Below are 10,100 nucleotides of genomic sequence, written 5' to 3'. Positions count from 1 at the left end.
GGCCTGAATGCTGAGATAGAAATCTAGTCTTTCTCTCTCCTCCCTCTCTCTCTTCTAAGGGGGAATTCATGTGGGAAGAGAAAAGAAGAAGAAAGAATGATGGAGGCTTGTCCGACATGGATCGGATTGCTCTACGGGCTGGAAATGGTGATTTGTGATTGTGCTGGACATGAAGTGCTGCTGATTTTCAGATTTGCAGCCATGGACATGAAACCCAAAACACGCAAATAAGCGGTAATTCAATTTTTTCAAAGGAAATTTGAGATTTCATGGCTTTTGATTGATAAAATGTTGTTCATGTGGGCTAAAAATTGTTTATGTTGCTGTTTTCCATGAGTACTTGCTGATCATAATCAAAAAATCAGAAAAATATGCATCTTGTGACTCAAAATAATACACTAAAACACGTAAAATATGGAAAATCAAGGAAAAATGATATTTTTGGGCATAAAAATGGAAAAATGAATAGGAACACCAACTAAATTTTCATTTTTGTTGCAAGAAGGAACTAAGGGCCACGGCCCATAACCTATTTTGAATTTTTGGTAATAAAATAATGCAAAAAATAAGGAAAAATACAAGGAAAATAGAGAAAAATCACTAAAAATAGGAGAAAAATGCATTTTGGGTGCGGAAAATTAATGAAAATTAAGAGCAATGTTTGTGAATGTTTGTGGGGACTGAAGCATGAGGATTTTCCTCAGTTCAACCCCACCTTCTTGTTCTAGTGTGTTTTTCCCGCTTTTTACACATAAAATGATGGCAAAATGCCTTATAAATCCATACCACAATGCAACATTTGATCGATGAGAGGGTAGAGTGGTTAAATTGTGTTTAAATGTGGAGTCAAATGATGAAAAGATTGCTATTTTTGTTTGCATGCCATATAGGTCGGTGAATAATTATAAAATAAGAGCCTAGTAGCACGAGGGTTCCCTTGGTGCTAGGTTTGTGCAACGCCGCATAAGAATAGTAGTTGAAAATCATTGAAAGGATGTTTCCCACATGTGCACAATATTGATTTCATAACTGTTTGAGCATCTGGCATCCACAATATGTATAAATCATGGAAATATTTAAAGGTATCAGAAATCCTGGATGCACAGCAATTGTTTTCCTTAGGATCTTGACCCACGTTGAGTGAGAGACAAGGCACCCTAAGCCATAGGCTAGTTGTGGGGTCTAGGGGAAAGAGAAGTAAGGACAATGGTACATTCCTGTATACGATTAAACGGTACCTTGAGTGGATTTTGTGCGAAATGTTTATATGTTGAGCGACGCATCGAGGGGCCAATCCCCAAGGTGTAGGAGAGTCGCAGAGGGGTGGCGGCATTCAGCCGTTGGAGGACCCCCTATGTTTGTGCTTCGTGCCATTAGGCAATGTGTAAGGGACTCCCTCTGAGGAGTAGTGGGTGAGAGAAGAGTGGACTACAAACGACGTAATACAAACGCAAGACATTTAGGAAGGCAATGTATGTGTCATCAGCGCTCCTGGCCGCGAGGCCGTGGGGTTGTTGAGCGTGTGAGATAGAGGTCCGGCTAGTGCACGAGCCAGTGCCAGCCTGTTCTAGGTTCCGTCAGTGGTGCGTCTGCCGGGAGCTGCTTAAAAGTGGTGGTCCTTGAATCCTGGTTGTCTAGGGACCAATTAGCAGTTTATGCCAAAGGATACTAAGATTGATCCGTTATTTATTGATAAGCATCGTCTAGCAGAATTCCAAAAGCAAGAAAGAGACGAAAGAGCTAGGCGACGTGCTGAAATTTTTAGGAGATATTCCCCTAAGCGTAGCGGTGCTGAACCCTTACGAGGGAGTGGATCTAGTGGTCTTGGGGCCACAAGCAGTAAGTTAGGAGAAGGTGGAAGCTCTAGTGCTCCCCTTTCTGCCATAAGCCAGTCTACATCAAGTACGGGAGGTGTAACCCCACCGTCCCCTATTCCTAGTGCAAATCCAATCCTCGTCATGGCGCAGCCTATTGCAATTCCAGCAGGAACGACGGATTTGTTGGCTCTAGGTTACCCGCTACCCATTTTTAATGGGTTAGTTGAGGAAGATGCGAAACTCCACATTAGGGAGTTTCAAAATCTGATGTTTAACTGGCGCATTCAAGAAGAAGGACATTTAATGATGTTCTTCAATATGACTCTCAAAGGAAGAGCCGCTATGTGGTATCATGGTTTAGAAGCCGGAACCATATTGAATATTGATTCATTTTATGGAGCTTTTCGAAGGGAGTTTGCCCCTGAAAGGGGTGGGCAATATTGGTTGTGTGTACTCAACGTGACCCGCCAAGAACCACACGAGGATATTCGTGCTTATGCGAAGAAAATAAAAGAGGTTTTCCGTAAGTTGGACACCTCTATTCCTATCCCCGCAGCTGCCCAATTGCAATATTTCCTACATGGTTTGGACTTTAATATCCAATTGCAGTTGAGTAGTGTTCCCTTGGGGGATATAGATACTGCCATTAAACGAGCACAAGAGGTGGAATCCCGACTACAAGCAGCCTATGCTTCTTGAGGCAATTCGAATATGTGTTTAGTATTGGGAAACAATATGGCAATGGCCAATGGCAGTAGTGGCCAAGGGATAGCAATGGCTAACCCTAATGGGAGAGGGAACATGATGCAGAATGTCCCTTTATTACCAGCTCCCCCTAGCATGTCTATGCCTACGGGCAGTCAAATGGCTCCAAATGGTGGAGGCCAGGCAGTCAATTCTAACACCATGCTTGTGGCTCAACAACCAATGGCTAATCGAATTGTTAGGCCGATGGAACGACATGGTAATGACTAAGGCTATGAGTCGAGTGCTTCCAATGTTCTTGGTGAGGTTAAGGACATGATGAATCATTATACCGACATGATTACGGAGCAGTATCGACAAATAGCCGTTGATGTCAACTTCCTTAAAAAACAACAAAATTTGATAGGAAGTAGATACCCAAAGGAGGGTGCACCTTCGAGGTTTAGTTGCAAATGGTGTGGTGGGCAACACTATCCAAGAAATTTTCCAAATGTTAAGTGCGACATTTGTGAAAAATCCGGCCATTTAGCAGCTACTTGCTGGAGTAAGATCAGTTCCCTCCAGCATGGTAGTCGGGAGCCATGGCCTGTTAATCATCGTGCCCAAGGAAATGATTCCCAGCGAGAAGATGGGCCTAAACAAATACTTCAACGACCAAAGACTATAGTGGACGAGCTACCTAGTGGTAGTGGGGTTAGTTTGATTGAGGCTGTACGCGTTAATGATGCTGAAACCTCTAATCTGTGTGCTGTTCTTACAAGAGGTCAAAAGGGTAAAGAAGCTGACAAGGATAATCCTGTCGACGAAAACCCTAAACAAGGCGACAAAGGAACGCAAGTTTTGGATCCTGCCATGGAAGGGGGACCTTTGAAGCCCGTAGAAAGTAAAGCCGATAAGGAACCACCAAAGAAGAAGGTGAAAGTTAAAAAAGAGGCAATAAAGCCGGTTCAGCGACCTAAAGAGCGGATGGTTTGGCGTGAAAAGCGAGCTCTATCAAACTATCATGAATTCGATTTGGCGAGCTCTCTTTGCGAAGTCAAGCCGGATGTGAATCTTTTACAGCTTATTAAGCTTTCCCCAGGAGTACGCAAGGAATTTAGAAAGATCCTACGTACCGGGTATATCGTAGAACCTTTGGGTATTGCGCGAGTTGGTGATGACTGGTTCGAGCATGCTGAGAAGCATTGCCCAAGGGTTGCAGCCTATGTCGATGGGATATTAGTAGATTATGCCATTGTCGACACGGGATCATCTGTTAACATTATGAGTTCTGAACTGATGGAAAGGTTGGGTCTTGCGATCCAGAAAGATACCTCCACAATTCTTAGAATGGCAGATGATAGTTTGAGACAGCCGGAAGGCTGCATTACTAAGGTCCATGTCACTGTTGCAAATGTAGAATGCCTATTGGACTTTAGGGTGATTCGTTTTGCAGGCCGTCCAAGTTACCAAGTATTACTCGGACGACCTTGGATCTTGCAAGCGGACTGCCAAGTGGATATACCCGTCGGTCGGCTAATATTCAGCAGAGGTGCCCAGCGTGTGGTGGTTGATGCTTATCCTGAGTCCCCGCAGAGTGAGAGAGCTCCTCTATCTTCTACAGAATTGGAGACATTAGAAGATTTATCTGCCAGTGAGACATCATCGAGTGATGAGTCCAAAGAGGGATCCACCACGGAAGACATCTATCAGATCACTTTGAACGAACCGATAGAGGGCCAAGATCGTATAAGAGATGCAAATGTTATCGAGCTAGACCTTGGTACGCTTGATGATTCGCGGCCAATCAAATTAGGTTCTATGCTCAGCACAGCAGAAAGGGAGGACTATGTGGCCTTGATCCAGGAATTCCGTGATATCTTTGCCTGGAGTTATGATGAGTTGAGAGGCATTCCTCCTAGTCTTGCTGTTCATACAATTCCGTTGAAAGAGGGCAGTCGTCCTGTACGGCAGAAAGTAAGGCGTATGCCTTTCGAACTAAGGGACGGGCTGTTTGAAGAGTTACAGAAGCTTCGAAAAGCGGGTTTGATTTTTCCTGTACAACACACGGAATGGTGTTTGCCGGTTGTGATAAGAAAGGAGAAGAATAATCAAATCCGATTATGTGTAGACTTTAGGGAGCTGAATAAGCAGACAGTTAAGGACTACTACCCGTTGCCATTTATTGACCAGATTTTGGATCAATTAGCGGGTAGGGAGATATATTCGTTTATGGATTGCTTTGTAGGATACAACCAAATGGCAATTGCAGAAGAGGACAAGTTGAAAACAACTTTTATCACTGTATTTGGTACTTTTGCATACCATGTGATGGCCTTTGGTTTATGCAATGCACCTGGTTTGTGGCAACGAACAGCAGATAAGACATTCGGTGACATATCCCCTGAAGAGTTGAAGGTGTTTATTGATGACTTAGGGGCCGCCACCGTGAGAGGAAGGCAGTTGATCATTTTAAGAAAATGCTTCGAGCGCTGTAGACAATTTTCCATCGCCCTAAACCCACGGAAGTGTGTTTTTGGAGTACCTTATGGGCTATTGCTGGGTCATGTGGTCAGTTCGGTAGGAATTACGACAGACCCCGAGAAGGTTAAAGTTATAGTTGCCATGGGTCCACTACGCACTCCGAAAGAAGTTCATAGCTTTCTGTCTTCGGTTGGTTACTACCGTAGATTCATCAACGCCTTAGCAGAAAGAACATTGCCGCTTACAAATTTATTGTCTTTTAGCTGTTCGTTTGTATGGGGTGACCCTTGTAAGGTAGCATTCGAGGATGTGAAACAAGAGCTAGTAAGAGCGCCCGTTTTAAAAGCACCTAAAAGAGGTGAGGTGTTCTATATATTTTCAGCAGCCACCATGTATAGTATCAGCTGCTGCTGTTTAGCCCAAATTTGGGAAGAGAAGTGGTACCACCCGATTGCTTTTTCTAGTCGAAAGCTTGGGGTATCCGAAATCAATTATATCTACATGGAGAAGTTGTGTCTAGCGATGGTCTTTGGGACCAAGAAATTTAGGCATTATATTCTCTATGAGAAAGTCGTGCTTTATACGAAGGCGGAGGGACTTCGATTATTGATGAATAAGCTACAGCCGCCTGATCGTCTAGCAAAGTGGTTGATCACTTTGCAGGAATTTGATTATGAAATCAGGAGTAAGCCACCAAGGTTGCAAGGCATCGTGGAATGTCTTGTGGACTTTGGGGAGCCGAAAGAATCTGTGGCTGAAGGTAGTGACATGGAGTTGTTATTTAAAATAGATATGGCATCTATTCCCTCTTGGTATGTTGCAATAACACATTATTTATCAACAAGAGAGGCGGGATCCGAATTATCTAAAGCTGAGAGAAGGAAAATTAAGCAGCAAGCGTTAAAGTTTTCTTTGATCACAGGTACATTATATCGGCAAGGGGTTGATGATATCTATCGCCAGTGTGTGATGCCTGACGAGATGCCATTCATTTTGGAAGAGTGCCATGATTCTGCTTGCAGTGGCCATTTTGCTGGACAGCTTACAGCATAAAAGGATTTAAGAGCAGGTTATTGGTGGCCTGCCATCTTCCAGGATGCGTTTGCGTATGTTAAGAGATGCGATATTTGTCAATGGGGCCAATCCCCAAGGTGTAGAAGAGTCGCAGAGGGGTGGCGGCATTCAGCCGTTGGAGGACCCCCTATGTTTGTGCTTCGTGCCATTAGGCAATGTGTAAGGGACTCCCTTTGAGGAGTAGTGGGTGAGAGAAGAGTGGACTACAAACGACGTAATACAAACGCAAGATATTTATGAAGGCAATGTATGTGTCATCAGCACTCCTGGCCGCGAGGCCGTGGGGTTGTTGAGCGCGTGAGATAGAGGTCCGACTAGTGCACGAGCCAGTGCTGGCCCGTTCTAGGTTCCATCAGCTTTCTCCCATTTTTCTTTTCCCATGGCTTGCTCAAAAGAAGTGGGTTCTGGTTCCTATATCACTTTGACCATATATGCATAGTGAATGGCTGTAAATCCATCATATTTCAGCCTATCCACATGATACCTAGCTCTGGTAGACCTGCACAAAGTAGGTTCACTCCCAGGTGCTCTCAAAACATCCCTGGTCTTCCTTACTCTAGGTGTAATAATAGAAGGAATACCCAACTCATCATCAATGCTCTGTTCTGAGCCACTGGATTCACCATCCACATAAGAGTGACCTGCATTCACATCAAACATGGGCTGATCTACCTTCTCTTTTCCTTTTCGTGATACCTCAATACCACTATCTGCATTGCTTTGAGAAGTTTCTCCTTATCTCAATCTGCCTGTCCATGGCGAAGAATGTGAACCACTGCTAGAGGACGCTCCAGGTCCACTAATATTTTGTGACTGCTGCTGTGAATTCTGTGGAGCATTACAGTTTTGTGCATCTACATCATCAATCACATTTACTAGTTTATACCAGCTAATCTCATCAAAAGCAACATCTCTGCTCACTGTAAACTTACGAGTAGAAGGGTTATAGCATCTATACCCTTTTTGCTGTAGAGAGTAACTAATAAAGATGCACTTCTCAGCTTTTGGATCCAACTTGGATCTCAACTCATCTGGCACATATACATAGGCAATGCAACCAAAAATTTTCAAATGAGAAATATCTGGTTTCCTACCAGTATACCTCTCCTCTGGAGTCATCCCATGTATTGCTGCAGTGGGAGTCCTGTTCATTATATAGACTGCTGTAGCAACTGCTTCAGCCCAATAAAAATCTGGTAGGTCTTTTTCATTGAGCATCTCATGAGATACCTCTCCAATATGCCTATTTTTCCTTTCTGCAATTCCATTTTGTTGTGGGGTATGACTGCATGAATATTGCTGCTTTATGCCATGCTCCTGCAGGAACCTTGCAAACTCATTTGAGAGGTACTCTCCCCCTCCATCTGACCTTAGGCATTTTATTTGTAGGCCTGTTTCTTTTTCAACCATAGCTTTAAGAGTTTTGAAATGCCCAAAAACTTCACTTTTCTTTTTCATAAAATACACCCAAACTTTTCTGCTATAGTCATCAATAAAACTGACAAAATAATGACAGCCTCCAAGAGATGCAGCTTTAGTAGTCCGCACATCAGAGTGGATTAATTCCAATGGCTTCTTACTCTCTTGAACATGTCTAGGAAATGGTTTCCTTGCCTGTTTTCCAAACTGACAGGCTTCACATACCTTATGCATTTCTGCAACCTTGAATTTTGGCAATCCTGCAACAATATTTTGGGCTTACATTGATTTAAGTCGCTGTACATTAACATGACCAATGCGTTTATGCCAGATATCAATATCTGCAACTACACTGGTCCCATGTGCAAACATTGCTGCACTCAATTCAGGCATGTCTGCATCCAACGTAAACATTCTGCCCTTCTTCTTTCCTTTTGCTATCAAGCGACCTTTATTTTTCATATCCTCAACAAAGCATCCATGAGGATTAAATCTGGCCTGAAAGCCCTGCTCAACCATTTGACCAACAGAAACCAGATTCTTGGTGATATTTGGGATATGAAATACATCGGACAGGTATTTCTTTTTCCCATCCTGCATAGACAAAGGAATTTTTACAATCTGCACAATAGGATGTGCAGTATCATCACCAGTCTCCACAAATCCTGGTTTTTTCATATTCCTTGCATCCTCCATCCATTCTGCATGACCTGTCATGTGGTTTGACGCACCTGAGTCAACATACCATACATAGTTGCTTTCTTCTACACTTGTCACAAAATTATTCATGTGCTGCACCATAAACAAATGCTCATTTTTGTCATCACCCTGTCTACTAGAAGATGCATAATTCCCTTGTTGCAGTTTTCCATTCATGATGTCATTCTGCTTTTTATAGCAGTCTTTAGCCATATGACCCATTTTACCACAATAGTAGCATTCAACATTATTGTTTGCATTTTGGCCTCTTTGCCATCCACCACGACCTCTTTGGCTCCCCCTGCCTCTAAAGTTACCACGTCCTCCTCCATAGGACTGGTTTTCTTGAGTTTGCTGCATATTCTGATTTCTACCATGGCCTCCAAATCGGCCTCCTCTACCTCTACCTCTACCTCTACCTCTTCCAGCATTTGAGTAGAAGACAGTTTCTTTTGAAGTTCCTCCTGAAGAAGATGCACCACCATTTCTCTGCTCCTCAGAAATTAGAAGAGCAATCAACTCCTCAAAATCAGGAAATCTTTCACGAACTGAAATGGATGTCCAAAACTGTGCATAATCCTTTCCTAGACCATTCAAGGTCACAGAAACTAAATCATCATCTTCCACTGGCGACCCAATGGAAGCAAGTGCATCTGCAATCTTCTTCACCTTCATGTGGTAGTCATTGATACTCATACTTTCTCTTTGCACATTATGCAACTCTTGCTTGAGCTGCATTTTCCTGGCTTGCGTATTTGTGCTATACATTTTTGACAAAGTATCCCATACCTCCTTTGGCGTACTTGCATCCTGAATATGCACAATCATAGAGTCTGAAATACTGATAGACAGCCAGTACATAACTTTCCTGGCTCTCTCATACCATGCTTTGAATGCCTGCATTTGCTGTTGATTGGGAACATCAGGAAGAACTGGTTCTTCTTCATTTCCTGCAACGAATTCCCAATATCCTTTTCCCATAAGGAAATTCGTCATTCTAAACTTCCATGCTTGGAAGTTGTTCTTGTCAAGCTTTTCAGTTACAATCTGTGAAACAGAATCAGACGCAATTACAGAATACTGCAAAAAATTCTGTCACTGCAAAAAACACAGCTTCACCCTCACAAGGGCAAATCTACAAAACTGGCGAAAGTGGTATTTGACCACACAGTCACTTCCTAGTGACGATTTTGCATAAACAGAAACCAATGATGATTCTGTAACTCCCAATGTCTCTGCACACAAGCATACGATACAATTTCTGTGGTAACTTTTCACTGACTTGTAGAACAGTGGTCGCACAGCATAAAACAGGGCCTTTTGCTGAGTGCATGCAGAAAACTTCCGCCTCCAAAACAGGCCCCGAAATGGCCTCAAATCAAAAAAACAGGGTCACCACAGGCTAAAGCCCTTTCCCGCAGCATATGCTGCCCTCTTGCTTCACCGCGAAGGGCATCTCAACCTGAGACAATGCACTCTTGCAATTTTCGGCTGTACTACTACAGAGATCTGCTTCCAAAACAGAAAATGAAAGCAACACTGCTCCTCTTACCAGAACACCACGAGCTTGGCTTGCTTTCTTGAGCTCCTTACCACAAACAAGGCTCTGATACCATGTCAAGATTGTGGGAGAGAAGGAAGGAGTCTCACTTGTAGCTCTCTTGCTTGCACAATGGAGGAATACACACAGAGGTGGAGGCTGAAAACAATTTTTCTCTTCTTAGTTGTGTAAGCCAAAAAGAAGTCTCATTCAAAGAAATAGAAGAACCCTATATATGGGTCTCAAACCAAAGACAACTAACTAAGGTGGCATACTAACTGAGCCACAAACTAGAGTAGATAAGGATAGCTATCATCTAGCTATTATTCATGGGCGGTGTACCAACCGCATCTACAACTGACAAGTCGGTGACATAAATGCAC

Source organism: Lygodium microphyllum, chromosome 8, assembly GCF_053477565.2.
Source record: "Lygodium microphyllum isolate KBCC chromosome 8, Lygodium_microphyllum_v1.1.10, whole genome shotgun sequence".
NCBI classification, from domain to species: domain Eukaryota; kingdom Viridiplantae; phylum Streptophyta; class Polypodiopsida; order Schizaeales; family Lygodiaceae; genus Lygodium; species Lygodium microphyllum.
Note: the sequence above shows the minus strand (reverse complement) of the source record.